Genomic DNA, 21895 nt, shown 5'->3' on the forward strand with positions numbered 1-21895 from the left:
GAGCATGTGACATGGATTAAGTTGGGAAGCAGGAGAAAGGGCATTCTGTGATGGAGTGCTGCCATTACAACTAAATACAATGAATGTAGTCGTTTGTTTAGTGTCTTAATTTTATAAAGCACTGAGCGCTTCTGAGATATGCTTCAGGAAACTTGTAGGTTAGACTAGATGTGTTATGCCTAACATCCGGCCTCACAGCGCTATAAAGGAATTAGAGGAGAAATAGAGCTGGCCTTAAGGGGAAATAGCCTCGCTGAAAAAACCGCTGGTGCCTTCTCTACTGCAAATATCACTTGAGGATGCAGAGAGCCAATTGTCTGGGAGGAAAGAGGCCCTGTTGCAATTGATGGAGTGTTCTGTGTTCAACTGACAGAACGTTGAAGTGAATTTGCAATCCCATAGGTAACCAGTGTAACAAGCACAAACTTTGGAGTATTTAAAAGCACAGCCATTAGTCAAATAACTGCCTTCTGTGCTATTTGTTGTTTATGAGTCAAAAAGACTGACTTCTCCATTGAGGGAGATCTGTAGACATATTGTAGTACTATAAGCATAGAACAGGCTGCTGAAACCTTTTGCTCTCCAGTTGTATTGGACTACAGCTCCCACCCACCCTTACCAGTGTACTCAATAGTGAAGAGTAATGGGAGTTCGAATGCAAACATCTGGAGAGCGCGAGAAGCAGAACTCTGAAGTACAACATAGTGGATTGTGTGCAAGTTGTTACATTGGGTGTGGCTTTGGGGTTATACTAGGAAGTGTCCTTCTAAGTGAGCAGTTTTCTGTTTCTTACCAAACTCCTCGTGGATCTATACCTGTCGAGTGCTGGGTACTTGAAAAGCGTGTGTTGGCCTTACCAGGTGGCCCCATGTAACCTGGGGAAATGGTGGTGTGCTCCATTCCTATGACCTAAAACATACTTCTTCAAAATGTAGGTCTGTTCTTAGTTTAATTACAATAACCTACTGATTGCAATGATTTGTAAAGGAAAATACCAGGAGCAGAACACTGCATTGGATAGAAAATTTCTGTGATTGTAATGCAACGTTTCTTTGTTCAACCAATGTAGAAAAACAGTTTAACCAAGTAACTTGTTTGATTCATGCAAAGTGCAAAGCATGAAACGATTGTTTCTCCAGGCACGTCCAAACAAGTGGCTTCGAAAATCCAGGACCCCATTTCTCCATTGATTTAAGAAGGAATCCTAGGGGAGTTGAGTGAGGAAAGATCTTAAGTGAGTGTGATGGTTCTGCCACCGACCACCTTTTGTCAGATTTCGAAAGCCTCCAATTGGAGCAAATCTGGAGACTGCAGTATCCCTGTGATGCTCGCATGCAAATGTGAAGCAGCCCAGATTCCTTGCCCACACTTTGCACTTTTGCACTTTGGGTCAGTGCAAACTCCGCTGATCATTTCGACACTGCAGTAGTGCCTGGAGAGATTAGCGCCCTGGAGCTGTTGTCGGTAGGGGTGTGTCCCAAAGCCAGTGACCTGACTGGGAGCACTACTTACAAATCCATCTGTGATAATGGAGTGACACAACAGTAGTGCAACGACGTACCTGCTGGCCGTGTGAAGCGTGACACATGATATCTATGTTTATGACTATATAATCATTCTAAAGTAAAGACTTACTTTTGATGTTTTTTTCGCTATGTCGACTTACTTGGACTGTTTACCATGGTGGGTGTGTTAGGTAATATTGGTTAAGTGTGGTTATGCTTCTGAGTTGAGCTAACGTTGAATGGGACAAACCTACAAACTAGAAAGTCGATATGGGAATATTCTATCTGCCCGAGATCCCATCTTCGACCATAATATGGCAGGAAGAACAAGCTTGCATCCGTTACCGCCTAACATTCGGTTGGAGCCAGTGGTAGAAGTGTACCAAACAAACTAGCGGGACTGTGGCCTCGGCAGGGGAGAGGGTAGGCAGAAGCATAGAGCAACATGTGACAAGGTGTTCTGGTCGGGGAGTTGCACTAGTCCAAGTGACTAGTAATCAAGGCTCCTACTACAACTGTACACTTACACAGGGACATGAATGGACAAATCCTCTCTATAGAATGTGAGTATGGTCGCAAAAAGTAGAGGAATGGTAAACAGAACACAATAAAAGTAGTGGAACACTGCTCCCGCCCGTTCCCGCTCACTTCGATCACTGGTTTGAGCGTTCAGTGCGAATATCAGATGCTGTTGATTCGTTTATATCAGAAGTCCCTCAGAATTTAACAATTGAAGCACACCATCTAACCATGTGCCCTAATGAGGATGTCCAAGGTTCATCTCTGCTATAACTAACACAATGATCAGTCAGCGATCTGTAAATGAGAGCAAACATCACTTAAAGTCAATATATGTGGTGGATGTATGTCATTTAAACATCCAAATCGTGTTCAACATGTGTCTATTATAAATAAAAATACTGTTTGAAATCTGACGGATCACAATCCTGTAAAGCTAATAAGTGCCACCTGCGACATCATTTTGAAGATCCGCGGCCTGTGGAAACAGGTCAAACCTGGGGTAAAATGCTTCTGTCTGGTTTTGCATCTGTTTTTGCACTCTAAGTCATTTTTGATTTTTGGTGGGTTGAGCAGGAGCGCAATAGTGAAGGAAACCTCAGCACATGAATATGTATGTGACCTATACCCCGAACCCCACCCCCAAAGGAGGGATGTCTCTTGGGTGGAGGATAGAAACTATAAAGAAAGAAATGTGCAGCTTTCTATAGAAAAAGATCCCTTTTCTTATTAAAGGAGAAGCCTTACCAAGATAGAAATGTCAGAGGAATTGCACAATAAAGTAATATATTGGTTGAGTGGGATTAGAAAATGCTAATTGATCATTTGAGAGGACTTTAAGCATGTTGTACAGTGCAAACATGTTGGAAAACAACCTTTTCTGTATTGTTCTTTTTTGTATGGCCCCCTCTGCAAGGTGAATAGCTGTGTGGCTCCCAATGGGGGGAGTTGGGGGAAGAGGCGGGAGATGAGTGTAAATGGAAGGATTTAATCCACATTTGAGAAATCAGATTCCTAGTTACATTCAAATCAGTCAAGTGAGGGAGAATGTGAGGGAGCAGATTAGCTGAGAACCCGTTAGCCTCCCTGACTGGTCTGGACCCATCGTGAAGTGCCAAGCCATCTGCTTGGGGATCTGCAGTGGGGGTCAACAACAGCTTGTATAGCTTTGAATTTCATAATTCCATGGGTTAAGGGTGGGCTTTTTTTTTAGGGGAGAGTTCAAAGTCAGTTTGCTCCTAAAAGAGAGACTTCAGAGGGTCCGTGCACGGGTGATAGAGGAAGGCATGCGTGAAGAAATTCCTTTTCAGCTATTTTTTTTTATTTTGGGGTGCTTGTCTTCATTTTTTATCTCCTCAACCAAGGCCAGATTATTATTAGGTTCACAGGTGGAAGAACCTTTTCTACGTGAAATTCAATATTCAAATAGAAGCAGAAAATATATCTGATAGATGAACGAATTCCGGTGTCCAATAGCTTTCCAAAGATTAGCCACGTGCCCTATTGTGAGGCCTAGGACATGTTGAGGCACTACCATCAAATGGCCACATACTGTAACATTTCCTCCTAAAGAAGCTTGTGTGGCCTTCAAAACAGGACTAAATATTGCATATTCTATGATTTTTTTTTCTTTACAGAAAAAACGTATTTCTCAGTTCATCATGTATTTGGTGTATCCCTTTAGTCATATGAAAATATAATAATGTAAAAGATGTACATTATTACCTATATGTGTTTTTTTTATTCGTCTTTATTGAAAGTTTTAACATAAGTAACAGCACAAATTTGCGAGGCCTACAATCGATCAACTTTAACATAATCAAGAAGAGCACCCGCAATCTGCCGCCCTCTCCTAGGTATCAACAATAAACAACTTTCCATTCCCACCTCCTCCCCCATCCCCCACCACCTCTGGTCCAACCACCCCACTCAATCCCTCTTGTTTAAACCCTTATTCTCTTTTTGACTAATACGGCATTAGCCATCGGCGCTGGGTCGCCTCTCTGGCGTCCTCTGTTCCCATACTGTTTAATGGCGGGGAAAATGTCAATCTGTACACAATTAGGCTGTGTCTCCATCCATGCATAAGTATCATTCGCCCTTACTACTTTGATAGAAACTAGTAACAATCAGAGAAACTGACCGGACAAATTAGCGTTGCTATGTCAGATACTGTTTTTGTAGACAACCGTTCCCTACATGAACTTAGAGATACATCACCAGTTAAAACCAATATTCAAGCCTAGCCACTAAACTATATATTGAAAATGTCAAGATACATTCAATACAATCAAATCCTTCACTATACATGATAGCTCCTACTTATAAAACTGGTACTAGGTGTTAAAATGTGCTCACACTTTCACCATCTATCAAGCTGAGGGGAAGAGGAAAGAAGGCAATAGGGGGAAGGAAATAACTAGCAAGGGTGGAAACATGATACAACATGATCCAGATAGTTAGAAAAACCTATTGATTTGTCAGATTTGCACAGAGAAGAAATAAAGACAATTCTATAACAGAGTACCCAGAAATCACAATCGACCATCCATCAACACTCACAGATTGATCTGGTGGACCTATCAATTGTCAAAGAATCCATGGTGGATTGACACAGATCCATCCACACTCTAGACAGATGGGTAGGTGCATTAAGGCCAATGTACTATTACACATATAGGGAATACAAGTACTCGCCATATTGCTAGTGACTCCTTATTGGTCCTTACTTAGGCTATAGCAGACTTGAACATGCACATCGATAGTGGTAGAAGCATATACCTCTTACTTTTAACCATCCATTAAAGTTAAGAGCGGGATCTTCTCTAGGGGACTATTATAATTGGTTATTTATAACACGCTTAATACCCAGAGGTTGAACCTGTGTTGCACCACGTCGTCTTGCTTCCAAGGCGAGCGCGTTGCCCCTGAGCTATCCTCCCAAGCTATTAACCTGCATGGCGACCTTCTTGGATGTGGAAATGGCTCAACGTGATCCTGGCACCCTGATAATTTTGCATGTTACCCTTAAACTGCATGGGGGTAGAGGTTGTTGTCATTTGTTAATTGGCCATAATAATGCTTTGGGCCAACATGGACATTCATTAGCGATGATGAAGTTGGGGGACTTTCTAAATGAGATGAATGATAAAGGTCTCTACGGTCATTTGATTATGGTGGTTGATTTTAACATGTTTTACAAACACAGATGTCTATTTGGAAGATGACATAGTATTAGATGTCAGATATGGGCCCTCATTACAACCCAGGCGTTAAGGGGTTAATGGCACCGTAAAAGGTGGCGGCGCCGTTAAACCCTTAACGCCTGATTACGAGGTCCCTTTGCGGGTGGCACTTTAACGCCTACTTTTAGCAGGCGTTAAAAAACCAAACCGCAAAGGGACCTAGGAGCTAATTACGGCACTGTAATTTACGGTGCCGTAATTAGCGCCTTCCCTAGTCTCATTGAGCCCTATGGGGCAAAAATGGGAATGGGGAAGGGCCATGGCGGCATGGGGAATTACCGCCCCGCCAACCTCGGAATGGGGCGGTAATTCCCCATTCCGCCATGGCGGAGTCGCTAAGTTACCGGCATGGACCATGGTGCTATTAGCACCATGGTCCAACGCCTGGGTCGTAATGAGGGCCATTGACTGCCTCCCCAGACCCCTCCAATCTAAATGGCCAAGTAAATAGAAAGAGTTTGATTTTTGAGTAGCTATGACCTACAGTGAATAAATGGTTGTGCTTCGCTAATTGATCTCACTCCAGTTACATTAAGGGTAAATTAATTCTGCTAGTTGGGCCCTGGGCTGGGAGGATAGTTCCAGGGCAAGGCAATTGTCTTGGAAGGAAGACAAGGCAAAGTGATACAGGTGTAAATCCTTATCCCAGGCTTAAAGACTGCTGTACGGTTTTCGGAGTCTTATAAAAGATGAATTCATTAGTTGCTTACATAATATTACATGCCACAAGCTGTAATATAGAAACTATCCTTGCTACGATCACCTGACAAGCGAGTGACCAGAAGCCTCTGCTATCGTCGAGCTGATGCACTGTATCCCCGAAAGCAAACCCCAGTAATCTGGACAGTGGAACTGAGCTGGATAATACAAAGTCAGTTACATAGACAAATACAATACAAAATAAAGACTTTTTCCCCCAACCTTTATATGGAAATCCTCTCTTATATTCAAAGCATAGTTGATACCTCTGCCCTTTAGCACACAATTCTCAAAAACGTTCTTGACATAATTGACATCTCTTGAGTGCTATTTCACCACAACTAAACCGCTAAAGTGCTCCAAAAAGGAGATATTTCATTGGTATGAAGAAAAATGTTACTTCATTGGTGACCACAAAAAAACCTGGACCCTGGGCTATGTTCTGATAGGATGACAATGTCCAGATGGACATCTAAGGCTGTGATAGGAAGAACACCATCGAATCAGAGAGGCAAAGGGGCAAACCTAAAGCAGCAGCATCCAAGGCAATGGTAAACAATTATGATGATTAGTAAACTGGGGACCAACACGTTGCTCTCTAGTTCGAGAATCACTTGGACATGAAGAAGCTCAACATACGTAATAGAACAAAGCAGGGGAATGATTTCACATAGAAAAAAGAGAGACTCTTTGCTTTAACATCCAATGGCTGCAGGAAGGGTGCACGTGGCATTCAGTCCTCCGATGGGTTCCTTTAGTTTCCTAGCAATACAGTTGGGATCATGTTAGACTAATTCTTGCATTGCTGTGAATGATATTTTATTCACACTCCATTTTTACAGGTAACGTGTTCACAAAGCCTCTTTATTGAGCGTGCGTTGGAAATCAGAACATGTCTATTGCAGCATAGCTAATTATAAGTGGTATTTTATAATAATGTATTTGTAGTTCAATGTATTGTTATGCTTCCATTTTGCATTAATTGTGATACAATGGTTCTTTTATGGGCTAGTTGCTCTCTCTCTCTCTCTCTCTCTCTCTCTTTTCAAACAGTGGGGTGTTATGTTATGTTACTGGGGCTTACTATAGCGCAGTGTTTGACATATACATGGCATCTTTGGTGGAAAATTCATGGCACTTTTTTCATTTTAAAGAGGAGACGAGTCTCCCTAGGACCAAAGGCGGGAGGAGAGCCCGTGGAGCTAAGCTCCCCAACGCAGACGCGTGATGGGTTGCACTTGCTTGTTATTATCTGGGTCCTGTTTGTTTTGCAATGCATTTGTCATCTGCACATATGCATAACAAAGGCTAACCCCACACTGCCCGCAACCAGCTTCTCGATATGTAGCTGAATTCAAGAAAAACTAAAAACTAAATAAAATAAATGAGCGGTTCAAAGAAATATATTTCATTTGTATGATTACTTTTTGTTTGACGGCTGTTGAAATGCAGATTTAATCTCATCAGTAATAACAGCAAGGTGAATCCTCAGGATTAAGAATGATTAAAAACACGGTTACCCTGCAGGCTTCTTTTGAGTGTCTTTCAATCTTTTAGGTAGTAGTCAGTTTGCAGAGATCTCAAGTTGCTCCTTTTCAGGCGTAAGATGTTCAGCTAGCTTTTTCATGAAGTTTACAACACTTTGCATTCTTGTACTTATACTCCTGTAAAAGGAAACTAACACTACAAGTAGATTATTATATTTACTCACCCATTGTTTAGCCATGGCCATGCTTATCCCAAAAGACATTCCCACCCCAACCTGCCGTTCCCTACCAAAAATCAATCTTTCAGCTAGCTCTATCACGCAATAACATCAAATTTTCTGCTGTAAATAGACTGACAGTGTTATTTCAAAGTAGTCTTCTTAGGATAAATGGCTTAATTGGAGATGTAAATAGACTACTGCTGTAATACTTCAACAAGAGAGCCTTCAGCCACCTGATTTATAACAGAATGTGTATCCTTGCATCTGTTCCTTCAAACAAAGTCCTGTTAAAAACAAGCGTTTAATTTTTGGCTTGTGTGTAAGTATTAGGTAGACACCTGCCAGGCACTTGTATCATATGCCCAGGTACTCATATCATCATTTTACAGCTCATAGCTCCTTATCGCTATGTAGTACCGTTATGGCAGTGCATGGAAAATTCCTATCCCATGCCTACTCAAACTTAAAATCGTTGGCTTTGCCAAGGGTTGTTTTTCATGGACTTTGCCAATAAAACTGATTTTCTCAGCAGCATGATGAGGAATGTTGCAACGCTTGACAAACTTGGAAGAAGGCTGACACACCAGGTAGCTCGGAGGTTAACAGTTCTCCTAGTACAAGGTGAGGGGACCTGTAAGAAGAGAAGTTCTCGCATCACATTTCAAGCTGCCACTATGAGCAGCAAGTGACAATTAATAGTGAATTGAAATAATACTCTTGATTTTTCAGATTATTTTCATCTACAATTTCCCTCTGAAGTTCACAGTCATTAACTAATAAAAGAAACATGTATATCCCACCTCCTCAATGTAGTGTACTACTGCAGTTTTACCCAAATAAGCACCTGCATGTAGGCGTACATTTTCAAATAGTTGGTCAGCTTGAGATGAAACAGATTTATGTTGAACTGCTTAAAATAATAATTGGCCACACATTACTGGCTGCATATTTGTTGATATAGTTCCGACGTCTGGATTCACATATTTCAATATAACTGCTCAAGGATATCTATTGCCGCTGAGGGTCGAATGACATCAAGTATTAAAGGGGTGGTGTGGGAATTGGGCACAACTCTGCATATTGTGGTAGAAATAAAGTACTCATAATTGCAGAAAGATATGGAAGGTCACCTCAGAGTTCACTGACCTTATAAGGAAAGCCCTCCGTAAACTTGCAATTACCTTATCACATACAATGGTGGGGAAGGCGCGGGGGTGGTTTACTCAAATATAATAAATAATCTAGTGCATGGACAGATTAAGGTATTTTGGGCTTCATTACAGGCTTGGTGGTAATGGTAAAAACTAAGTGTCTTTTTAATGCCCACTATTTTTAAAATGCAAACTATTTATAGGTTGGAATCACGTGAGATATTTACAGCAAGGGGTATATAGAAAATATTACATGGGATAAATACCAGATTTTTACCGGATGTAGTATTTTCACACATACATGTACTCTACTTTAGACCCCCAATACTTTTCAGTATCGACTGGAAAAATAGAAAATGTGGTCCTATTAGAGCACCCGTATTAGAACCCCTGGCCTCATAAAGCTCAAGGTGTATGCCCAGCGTCACAATATCTTCAGAGCCATTCCCTAGCAAGCATGTTGTGGACTTTGCAACCAAGTAACATGAGGTATAATCCTGGCTTCACCACTTGTCTAAACGTATGTGAGCCTAGGCAATTACTTTATCTTAGAGAGTGCATGCAGTCCATTTCTTTGGTAAAAACGAATTTTGAAAAAAAGGCGATCCCTAATACTAAGCACTGTATTAAATCAAACAAATAATTCACAAAGACAATTCAAGTCCTAGTTATGAGACACATTAGATAGATAAATACTTTTATTCGGTTGTCACCATTCACATGAGACAAAATAAAATGCTGTACAGTACAAAATACAAAAAGGACATAATTAGCCCTAAGTAAAATACAATACCATACATAATTTAAGCGAAAACATGAACAAAATACCCTGATACATCTTTGAATTGGGGAGCGGATATCACTTAACGAGAAATTCTCACAGTAAATACGACGAGCCCTCGACAAGTGACTGAGTGAACATAGATTTTCCATACCATTTGTCGCCAAATCGAATTCTCTCCTTCTGGCTTTCATAGACAGCAGTTTGTAATTCACTCATCCCTTAGATCATCAATGACAATACCCCATATTCTGCACAGAACAGAGCCCTTCCTATACCAGGGGTAAATAAGATATAGCTTCGCATTTGCTAATTCTACCATCACATTAACAAAATTGAGGTTCAACACTGGGGCAAAAATGTAATTTACGAAAGTACTCTAAAAACCTGCGTTCGGCCTGGACACCAATTCTTGGGATTCCGGACTCCAGATCTAAGGCAAATCCTGGCATGCTGGGTGACACACCCAACAACTTTCTGGCATTTTAAAACATGTCCATTAGAAACCATATGCAAGTAGATATTACACCATTTTTAGTTTGGGATATTAGGTGTCACTTGTGGCACCTGTAAGCCGAAACTATTGCATTGGAGTACAGATAGGGAGAAACAGCATATGAGGAGCAACACAAAACTTGTAGGTATTGTTGTTTATTTGTCCACCCATTGATTGCCCATTGACTGTCCATGGCCTTGCTAATCCATATGGCCAGTCCCACGAAGTTCCTGCCCCTCCCTGCCCAAAACACCTCCTCATGGGAACTCTTTGAGTATGGTTTAATCAAGCCTTACCATCAACCTTTGGACTCAAAGTGTCTGCCAGTGACTGTTCAAGGCACTCTTTTGAGAGTTCATGGGCCTCATTACAAGTTTGCCAGTAAAATGATGCTAATACCATTGTGCCGGTATTACCGGTTATGGCAGGGTGACTGCCGGAAATACTGCTGTATCACAAATCCACAGGCACTCGCACACCGTCCTTCGGGAAACAGTAACACCGGCAGCACATTATTACTGGCAAATGCAGCAAATCACAGGTATTGGATCACCGACATGGGGAAATGTCTGCAATCGCCTGGCTGCAGCTGGATGAGTTGAGGCTGCTGCATGAAAGCATCCAGGCCTGCAGTCGGAGCAGAGCGAGAGCATGTGGCCGTACTCCTGCTGCCCTTCTCATCTTGGTCCAAAGGGTCTGCGGGGCAATGAGGGGATGTCAGGTATATCAGAGTCTGTCAGCCACTCAAGTCAACTGACACTCGAGCACTTGCAGGGCCAAGGGTCTGACCCGCCCACATCCATCACTAACCTCAGGCGCTTGCAGCAGGGCAACCCAAGGCACCACTCCCAGCGGTTGTCATCCACACCTTTGCCAGCCAAGAGCCCAGCGCCAAAGAGGCAGTGCAAGTGACACTTCACCTGACATTTTGATTCACTTGGTGCCTATGTGGTGTTTGGGGATGGGGTGTGGGAAGGAGTAGGGGTGTGTTGGAAGGGGTGTGTGGATAGGGCAAGGGGGCACCAAGTGTGGGAACATGCATGTTTGTATTCAATACATATTTTTCCCTAGCAGCAATGAGTGGACATAACTTTTTTGGAACAAGTATTTACTATGTGTGTGCATCAGTAAGGTGAAAGGGAAGTGCAGAGTGAAAGGGGTATTCAGAAAAGGTTCTCTGTGAATTCTTGCTGGGTAATCTCTGGCCTCACTGCACACAGTTCACAGGTGCATGGGACCAACTGGCATGGTATAATCATCATCATCATCATCATCATCATCCTCTGGGGGAGGAGTGACCAGATATGGGGACAGGGGAATGTTGTGCTGGATGCAAATGTTGTGCAACATTCCACAGGCCAGTACAACATTCCCCACCTTGTCTGGCCTATACCTTAGTGCACCACCAGACTGGTGTAGACATCGGAATCAGGCCTTAAGGATGCCAAAGGTCAATTCAACTGTTATCCTGGTTGTGATGTCGGCACGGTTGTACACGTGTTCCTGTGGCATCTTGGGATTCCTCATAGGGGTCAAGTGTCAGAGAAGCAGTGGGTATCCAGAGTCACCTACATTGATGAAAGGCACAGGTGTCAGGTCAGCTGATGGGCAGTGGGACTGCCTGTGACAGCGGCATGCATGTGGACCGTCTGTGTATGCATCTCCCATTTTACATTGTGCTACTCTGTTCCACATTTTGGTGCATGATTATTGCACTGCTCGGGGGCGGTGGGGGTGCAGCACAACATGGCAATACTTGCGCTCTGTTCATGGCCAACACTCATTTCGTTTAAGGCATCTGGCTGAGAGGAGACATGCCATGGTGGGATAGTGTGGGCCTGAGAACTGCTGACATGCATGTTTCCTGATGGCAGTCAGGGTTACACATGCAGGGGGTCTGTTGGTCTGCTGGTCGTGATGGTTTGTGTCCCTTCTGGTGTACATGCCAGCTCAGGTCGCAGGGCAGTGTCCCTCAGTGGTTGTTAGTCAGTGCACAATTCCTTGCATGGGGCGTCAAAGGGTGCCTCATCCCGCGCTCTCACCATGTGCGACACTGTGGTATCAGGGCACTGCACCAGGTCTTCGCCCCACCCCCAGAGTGTACGTCAACTGTGTGTGGGCCAGGGCAACCAGTTCCAGCCATGTACGTGTCATTGCTTGTACACGGCTTCTTTTGCATCACTGGACTGTGTCTCTGCATCTGTATGTTCCTCTTCTTTGCCCTCTGTTGCTATTGCTACATGGCATCTGTAGGCTTTCCCAAGAGCTCTTGCGATTGCCCCAGGACATACGTTTGATGTGCCTAAGTGGCCAGGTCTACCTACTCACGGCCATTGTTTTGGGGGAGCGGGAGTGTTGCATTCTGGTACCTGTAGTGCATTGTGTGTTAACATCTGGTTGGGTTGCAATGGCCTGGTCAGTGACTGATGCATCTTTAGTCATGTAACACCCCTCTAGATGTGGTCAGTCAATTCAAGGAGGTACTGGTGGGTCCTGCATGTGCAGGGTGCCTTCCGTACTTGCATTCATGGCATGGTTAACACCCCCCATTGCCTCTCACCTCTCACTCAGGCTGCAAGGTAATGTTTGTAAATTACTTGCCGAACATCCAGGTCCTTTCTCCTGTGTGACGTGCCATGTACACAGGCAGGGTGCTGTTCCGCAGGACAATAGAGTTGTGGGTTGATCCTGGGAACAGTGCACATCAGTGCGTAATGCTCAGGTCGGCGTCACAATTCACCTGTACAAGGAGGGAATGGAATTGCTTCCGGTTCCTGTAGACTTGGCGTGGGAGGTGGCCCGCTCCACATGCAGACAATCCAATGCAGCAAAAACGTTGGCCATGCCTGCAATGGCATGGGAACGGGACTTGGTGCTGTTGATCTGAGCCAGGGTGGTGGGATAGTTGATGTGCTGGGCCACATGGCACAGGAGTGCCTCCAGCCTGCACCAGCACTCTGGAGAATGCAGGCTGCAATGTGCTGTGCAGCTGGCTCATAGACTGCTGGAATGTGCCAGAGGCCAGAAAGTGAAGGACAGACACCAGCTTTACCAGCGGTGGTAATGCTGTCCTGATGCTGATCCTGCTCTCTATGTCCTCCTGGATGTGGGTCAGGAGTTCCCTGATGTTGGCCCTGTCAAGGCAGTAGTAAGTAATGATATTGGCATCTGTGTAGGTCCATGGTGTGGACCTTGTGCGCAGAGTCACTGCACCCCTCCTCCTCCTTACCACCTGCATGGCCATATCCTGCATCTTCCACTGCCTCCTCCTTCTTTCCCTGGCATCATGTAGCCACTGCAAGTATGTCAGCTGCAGTACGTCTGCATGGAGAAGCTCCAGTAACATTTTTACAGCAAGAAGTGGCAGCATGGTTGTGTTGGTAAGCGTGCTTAGGGAAGGTGTGGCCCTTTCTTGCTCTCACTGCGTACATTGGGTGCAACTTGGTGGATTGGGTGCACCTGTTGCCTGCTCTGAGGTGCGGTAATTCTGCAAGGATTTTGCTGGTGTTCCCGGCATATTTGTGCCTGTATTACCAGCAAATCCAGACTTGTAAAAGGCTGATGATACCGTTGTGCTGGTAATTCCAGCTCTGGAGTCTGAGCATTCCATTGGCAGTATTACTGGCAATGGTCTTTCAGACAACATATAATTTGCTGGTGCGTTAATAGTGCCGGTAAATGGATTAACCAGCACTTTTAACGTGTACTGGAAAACCTGTAATGAGGCCCAATGACTTAATTGGAGCTGTATACCTACTACTGGTTTAATAAAATGTCTTAACAGGCCTGCCTTCAGCCACTCAATTTATAAGAACTCTGCATGTCCTTCACTGAAGTCCTGTTAAAAACAACCATTGGCAAAGCCACTGAAGTTCTGTTTAAAACACGCATTGGCAAAGTCAACATTTCTGGCTTGTGCATAGGTTTTAAGCTTTCGCCAAGCACTGATATTAGATGCCCAGATACTCACACCATTTTGCACCTGCTACCAACAACGGGTAGTTAATGCAACTATGACTGTGCATGGCAGGTGCCATTCCCGTCCCTACACAAAAGCCCAAACGGTTGGCATTGCCAATGCTTGTTTGTATTTGCTTTTAATTTAAAAATGGCAATCATATTACAGTTATCAGTTATCAACAGTTATGCACACCCTGATTCAAATGTGGTTGATGAAATGATTAAGGTAAACCCTCCTGCGCACAAGCCTTAATACTGCCTTTCACAAGTATAGAGTGGTTGCACTGACATTTAGTTTACACTTGTAACTGGCACGTTGGGAACCACCTAGACGAAATGGAATTGAAAGCAACTATCTATGAAGATTTACATTGTAAATAAACTGAATACGTTAATAACTCCAATTAAGACTACTGTGAAGTCAGGTGACGCATAGGACTGATTTGATCATCCACCCATTTTTAATATTATATATCAAACTACATAAGGCTAGTAAAAAAACTGTATGCCGTTTCAATTATTTTAAGAATGCGCTTCCATCAGTGGAGAGTCCAATATCTGCTACAGTGATTATAGCATCAGAAAGTCCCCCCCCCGCCCCCTTTCCTGATGAAATTCCAAGATTGATTTGTAGTATGGAGAAACGTGTACATGTGTTAATTGTGCACACATACTTGACAAGTGGCATTAATTAATGCAGTAAACAAGTAGAAAGTGTTTAGATGTAAAAATATACACACGTGTATGTAGGGAGTGTCTATTAATTAGGAATGTATTGATTCTGTGTTCACTAGTAAGTGAGGGACGTATTTGTGTTCAGAATTGATTTTCCCATGTTGGTCCTTGTATGATTGGCTTGATATTTATGTCCAAGTTGATTGACTAAATGTATTTATACTATTGCTATATTGTCTTATAATACTGTGGTTTCTCTACCTCTATCAATGTTTGATTAATTGAAACATATATGTGATAGTTAATGTATGATTCGAAATTGGCCACTTTAAATCAGTTGTATGATTTTGCTCATAATCTCTATATAACAGTCATAACACATCTTAATTAGATTGGTGGATTGGATAATATTCTCTATGAATGTATTGTAATATTGTTATATCAGTGTTTTCCTATTTGCTATGCTCTATCTACTCCTTTATTAAAGAATATTTCCTATGGGACCTGTCTGTGGTTATCTTTGATAAAAGCATGCAGATTCCATAGGAATCCGTTGTTTGCAAGCATGATTTGAAGGCGGAATTTGCATTTTTTTTTAAACAGAAAGCAAAAATGAGGAGTGAAGTGAATGTCACCCAATTTTGCACTTCACTTTTAAATTCTGTTTTGTAAAGATTTACAATTGCAACCTGGACATGCAATTGAAGCCCAGGCCACAGATTTTCTTTGGAAAATGTCACCCAAATACTTCAAGCGAGCCAAAGCTTATTAGTAATAGAATTTTGTGAATAGTCACTGCAAACAGGTTTTATCTTAATTCCACTCTATAATATATACAGGTAAAGCCATATCCCAACACATACAAAATATGGTTGCATTTTGTAGGTGAAGAAAGTGCTTAAAACATGTTTTTTCGGTGCATTTTCAATAGACCCCAAAAGCCTTTTATAGACAAATATTAAACAATTGTGAAACTTACATTTTGCCGTAGCCTGCGTGCTCTGAAAGTAGTATGGTGATGATCTGGCACAGTAGAAAAGCCTGGTAACGTACCATAACATACACCCTGATCTTAGGTCGGACTGGTGCAGACACAACAAATTCTAAAATCAGACCAGTACATTGGGAAATATTCACTTTCTAAATTTCACAATGCTTCTATTTTTACAGAAATGTGGTGACTTTTTACATTGAATTAAGGTTGCTAACAATAAACTGTACAATTGTACATGTACTACAAACACTATGAAATATTTCTCAGGGGTTGTGTGTGCTTGCTCAATAGATTGTATTTTTCTAATATTTAGTTTGAGTACTACGCCAAAGGTATGACAGGCCCTGAACAAAGATCTCTGTACAAATACATCACTGTGTAAATAAATCATAGAGCTATGGTAATGCTGTTGAATTCACTGGCTTACATGATACGAAAACATATCTGCAACCAGCATTCAACGATGGATGTATGATACTGGGTATGGAGCCTGTAACCTGCAGGTTACTCATGAATCTCTGCATTAGAGAGATTCATATCCCAAATGATCTTGTTGTTACATGAACTGTTAATATTGTGATTATATGACTTATTGACCAGCAGGAGATGCTTAGATCTTTGCAGCAAGTACATTAACCCATTAAATTGATACATGAATTCTAACCTACAAAACACACAGACAAGACATCATTCATCACTGAACTTCTACTCTTATTGGAACTTGCGACTTACATGATACATATGGATCTCAGCCGCAAGTGCATTAACCAGCTATTCTCTCTTACTGAGATTGCGATCCCTGTCTCTCACACACACACACAACTCTACTTCTAGTGTGTTAACCTCCCTGAGACATCTCACTGGGAACAGAAAGCTTAACCTGCAGTTTATGCACAGCCCTCTGCAGTAGTCACATCTACTCATTGTCATGTCTCATCAGGATTGTTATCTGTGACCTGTTGGGTGATATATGTTTACTAATTCAAAATATTTCTGTAGGAGATGAATTTAATTATAAAATGAATTAATAAACTTGAATAAATCAAATTAACCAATTATTGGAAAATGCACTGCAAAATACTAATGAACGTAATAAACTTTAATAATGCTTAATATATTCAAAAATTAGAGGCACATTTAAAAAATCCAAAAGTACAAAATGAATAGCACTAAAACAAAACCAATTTCAAAACAAAACGATTTCAAACTTCACTTAATCTATACATCACACACGTATCAAATAAAAAGTACTCACTAAACGTGTGACAGAAAAACCAATGTACACCTTGTTAGAGAAGTTACTAAAGAACCACACGAAAAAAGAAAAGACGACTAGTTTTGACAGTACACTTTATGATGTGAGGCCACGTGTACATTAGGACAACTTGCAATGTGTCTTCCACCATCAAGTATTAGCCCTGGGGTAAAGTTTGCCCTTGTGCATCAAACATTGGCGCACATTAGAAAACCTGTGCACCATAGCAAGTGTTATTTAACTATTGGCACTAGGGCAAAAACTTCACTAGTGCAAAAAAACATACTTTTAATGCATTTTTCCACTGGGGAAAATGTTGCCCTAGTTACTCATACTGTGCCAAAAAATGCACTTTCACTGGTACAACATGTCTGTAATCAGGCCGCTAATACATTAAAATAACTCAATACATAGAAAACATTGATACACCTGGAATGCACATGAATCGTGCCTGTAAGAAGAAAGAAACACTGTCACTTGATGATCAAAATATAGTCAAGGTGTGCAAAGCACCACTCCAATGTAAACTGAAACAAAATATTCTTAAAATGTATTATATATATCATGTTACCAAGCTTCAGATCTACTTGTGCCTTAATTAATACCCCCTCCCAACTGCGATACACACAACTCGTGCAAATGGATGCCACCTGTCCTCTCCTCTCGGCAATGGCATCTTTGACCTAATCTCTGCAGCAGGCATATTAAAGTGCGAAAAACCGTTTCTGGGGTTTGACCCTGACCTGTATGTTACACATTTTTCAGCAGTGTGTGGGTTAACTGAGGATTCTGATTTGGACAGTTGCTGGTCACATGCAGTGCTTTGAGTGGGAGCATTGCCTCATTGAGCTATGTAACTGTGACAGAAGGAGGCAACACATTTTGTTCACTTGGAAGATGAACTTAACGTCTTATTGTTGCATGCATGAGGCAACAGCATCCTCTAGTAGTTGTAACAGGCAAAGCAGGCAAGACGGCTTTGGACAAACATACATCAGGCCTTTTATTATATAGTATGATATTAATCTGCGTTCCTGTATAGTGATAAATGAACAGACATTATGGTTACCCAATGTAATGGTACTGAATGTATTTACCTCGGAAGACAGGAGCCAATGGTGTGGAATTTGAACTAGCAATCTGCAATCTGGCCTGATGCCTAAGGTGAGTCATAAATTCTTAAGCTAAGATCCCAGACATGTCGCTTTCCCCTCATGGTCTCCTTTTTGTTTCACACACATCGTCTCACTCTCTATTTCTCCTCTTCCTCCTTGCTCTGTTGTTTCTTATTTGTAATCTAATCCATGGATTCTATTTACTGTAAATGAATACCCCACAAACCTTAAAGGTGAAAACCACCCTTTTCTGCAGAGAGGGAGAACGGGGTTGGAAGGATACTTTTTCCACTTTTTATCATAACAACTATTTAAACACCTAAATCTCCCCATTATGTCATATAAATATAATATAATATAATATAATATAATATAATATAATATAATATAATAGAGATTTCGTATATGAGGCACATAGAAGAATTCAATTCAATTCTAGACAGGCAAAGGGCAATCATTCTCTCTAGTGGCCTTTCTGTCTCTTTCATCCCACTGTTGTTTCCTGTTCAAGTTACCTCTGATTGAGTTTGAGATCTGCACACTCTGTAGCCTCTGCACATGGTCGAGTCTATAGGGCTATATATAGGGTTGTGATTTCAGGAAGCCGGGAACTTCTTTTTCTGAAAAGGCTTGTGTCGGGTTCCTTTGCAAGGGGCGGAATTTTCTTCCACTAAGTAGGTAGTTTCTTTGCAACTCCATCCTGATGCTCTTTTTCTCTGAAGCGTGTTTTTAATTTCTCTGGGGAGAAGCTGTGATGAACTGACTACTGCTCTGCAGGAGTACAGGGATGATTAGTGGCTAAGACGCATATTCAAACCCACACTACTACTAAACCATCAGTGATCCTATTAATAAAGCTCAGGCATGGTAGAGAAGGAGGCTTAAAATCATTATGGCCCCAGAAAGTGGACTTGGGGCATAGGGCCTCTTCACAGTGCCTTTAATCTTGTCTTGGGTGTACATCATCGTCGAGCTGGGCTTCAAGGCACTTTTGCCACAGTCGAACTTGTGCCAATACATTCAAGCCGATAAAATCTAACTAGCTGACAGCGATCAATCTGTTCCAAGGTGAGGGCACCTGATGGGTTAAGTTGGCATTCGAGATGCTGAGCCTGTGATCGATTCAAGACGAGTCTGTCCATCTCAAGGGTCGTGCCAGTGTCTGGAAGGCTCGAAGTGCAGCAAGTTCTGGGCTTCTGGGTTGTTGGGAGTCTAAGTCCAGTGGCTTCACGACAAGGAGAGTCCTTTTGTTTGGCACTTCCACCACAGGAAGTTGGCTGGAACCTACAGGGAGTCCTTCACCTCCACTAAACAGGAGCCTGCTGCCATTTCAGGTAGCAGTGAGGCATTGGTTGACATCACCTCACTCTACTGTTCCATGGGAATGATTAGGAGACAGAGCTTGACTCTGCCATGGATGCCTTTTATCTTGACCTCCCTGGCATAGAGCTTTGGAATAGAATGTATCCCCATCAGAGGTCCACTGAATTCTTTTTGTTCTCCATGAGGTCCAGACATTAATCAATGGCGGAGAGGATTACATCCCCTTATATAGACAAAATGTCACAGAGGATTGGTCCAAAACAAAGCTGCTGCAAGGGGTTCAATACAGACTGCCCTTTGTCTTCTGATATCACACCTAGATTGACATGCCTGCAGGATATGGGGGCGGGTGGAGGTCGAAGTGGTTTAGAGCACTAAGAGAAACCAAGATGATGGAACCACTCACTCAGCCCATCCCACCCTTCTGGCTACTCTAAAACAACCCTTCCCATATCTGCTGACTTCAAAGGGACTCCAGCGTCTGGCAGCCTGGTGTGAGAGTGGCTTTGCTATGCTTGTGCTGCCTTTGAGACAAGGATTCCCATGGATGTCCTGGGGGAGGTTCCTGTTTCCCAGGACGAAGTTGTTGGTCTTTTTCTGGGAGAAAAAAGAGGCAGTATATTGGCCATTTCTCTATATGGTAGTGGTTTAAACAGTCAGACCATACACCAATACACATCAGTCCTGCCAGTGCCATAGTTGGACCATGCTCACAGAAGTGACACTAGAGTAATATCAAAATGCTGTGACTGTATAATTGTGTGCTCTCAGTAGCCATCATGCCACAGCCAGGCATTGCTTACATTTAAAGATGTACCTGCCATCAGACTGACTAAAGCATACCATTTTTAAGTTTGGAAACAGAGGTGCAGAAGATTAAGAATCCACCTTTGCCTGCAGGAGCTTTGTGTTACAGCAGCTGTCGGGAATGCACATGTGACCCTTGTACCTGCCCTGTGTCCTTGCAGGACTTAGGCTGAGGGTGCCAGGAAGCTGCCTCAGCAATGGCACAGGTGTGCACAATAATTTTGGAATGGAGAACACTAGTTCAGAGGCTGTTTTTTTCTGGAGTGTGGTTTTCTCTCTCTCAATGGAGGCATTTATTGCTTCTATGCTTACTTTTCCAGGGTAAATGTCTTATGTGCCTGAAATTCTGCCATGGTTGGGCTAGTTGCTCTCACCAATTTGAGCAGGTGCAGCAGCAAGGTTAGGGTCCCAATAGTATGGATGTGACATAAAGGGCATTGGGGATGCGAAGGGGTGCAAGACTAATGTGTAACATGCCTGATTTTAGAGTCTTGCAGCTAATACATTAGTATATGTTAAGTGCATTGGTTGTAGAGTTTTTGTAGACCATTAGCGTGTCACTATTTCATAAGATTTTCAGTGTTTCGCCCATTGTTTACGTTGTTCAGCGCAAAATGTATCCTCTGGTGATATGAGTGTCTTAGAAAGCTGCCTTAGAATGCACGTGAAGTTGTCACGTGCGGGAAGCTCTATGAATCTGTAAACTGACAAAGATATCCCACATATGTTGTTAACCTTTAACAGATACAGGAAGTGGTCACCGCACTCCATCTTCAAGGTCTCATCTAATTTCCACCCGAGTTGCAGCAGCGCTAGCAAAGTAGGTGGGTGGGTGTCTGGGCCTGATAGGCGGCTTTGAGGTGCAGCCAATAGGGAGCCTACTTCCTGAACATGATCCTGCAGTAGGAAAAGAGTCCACATTGGTGATTATTAATTTACGCAATCCTAGGGCACTTAAATAATAAGGACAACCATGCAGGGTAGCGAAAATATGTGTCACGCATGGCACCACTTGGGGGTACAGTACAACCATCCATGGCGTAGAAAAGCGGTGCCAGCAGCACTGCTGACTATCTTCGCTCGGGACACAAGCAGCAACACAGTGAACTAACTCCTAATTCAACACAGACCGAGCAATAACACAGGCACACAGAGCAAGTACAGCACCGTCATTCACTGTCAGCATCTCACACACAGGCAACAGAAAAGGTGTGTCGCATCAAGTCAAATGCACAGGTGAGCTTAAGCACAGGTTTTCCTCATCCACATAGGACATTGCACACGTGACATACGCAGTACAGGCTTCCTCGGCTCACATTGTGGGTACAGTACAGGCGGCAATGCAAGGTTCCCTCGCCCGCACTACAGCTGAAGTCAGTGCTTTAAGTGGGATTGAAAATCGAGGGGGGGGGGCTCTACTTATGGGGTGGGGCCTAGGCACACGCCCCCTTACGAGAGCCCCCCCTCGATTAAGGGCGGGGGAGGGGGATTGGTAAAAGAGGGAGCTGGGGCCCACTGGCATCATTAGTAAACAAAAGAAGGGACTGGGCGCACCAAAAGGTGTGATACCAGTGTGCTCCAGCTGGCAAGCAGCAGGCAGTCCTTTCATTCAAGGAGCCTGCTTTAAACACGGGCTCCTTGAATGAAAGGTCTGCCTGCTGC

This window comes from Ambystoma mexicanum, chromosome 1p (assembly GCF_040938575.1).
Source record: "Ambystoma mexicanum isolate Mex_15411 chromosome 1p, UKY_AmexF1_1, whole genome shotgun sequence".
Taxonomy (NCBI): Eukaryota; Metazoa; Chordata; class Amphibia; order Caudata; family Ambystomatidae; genus Ambystoma; species Ambystoma mexicanum.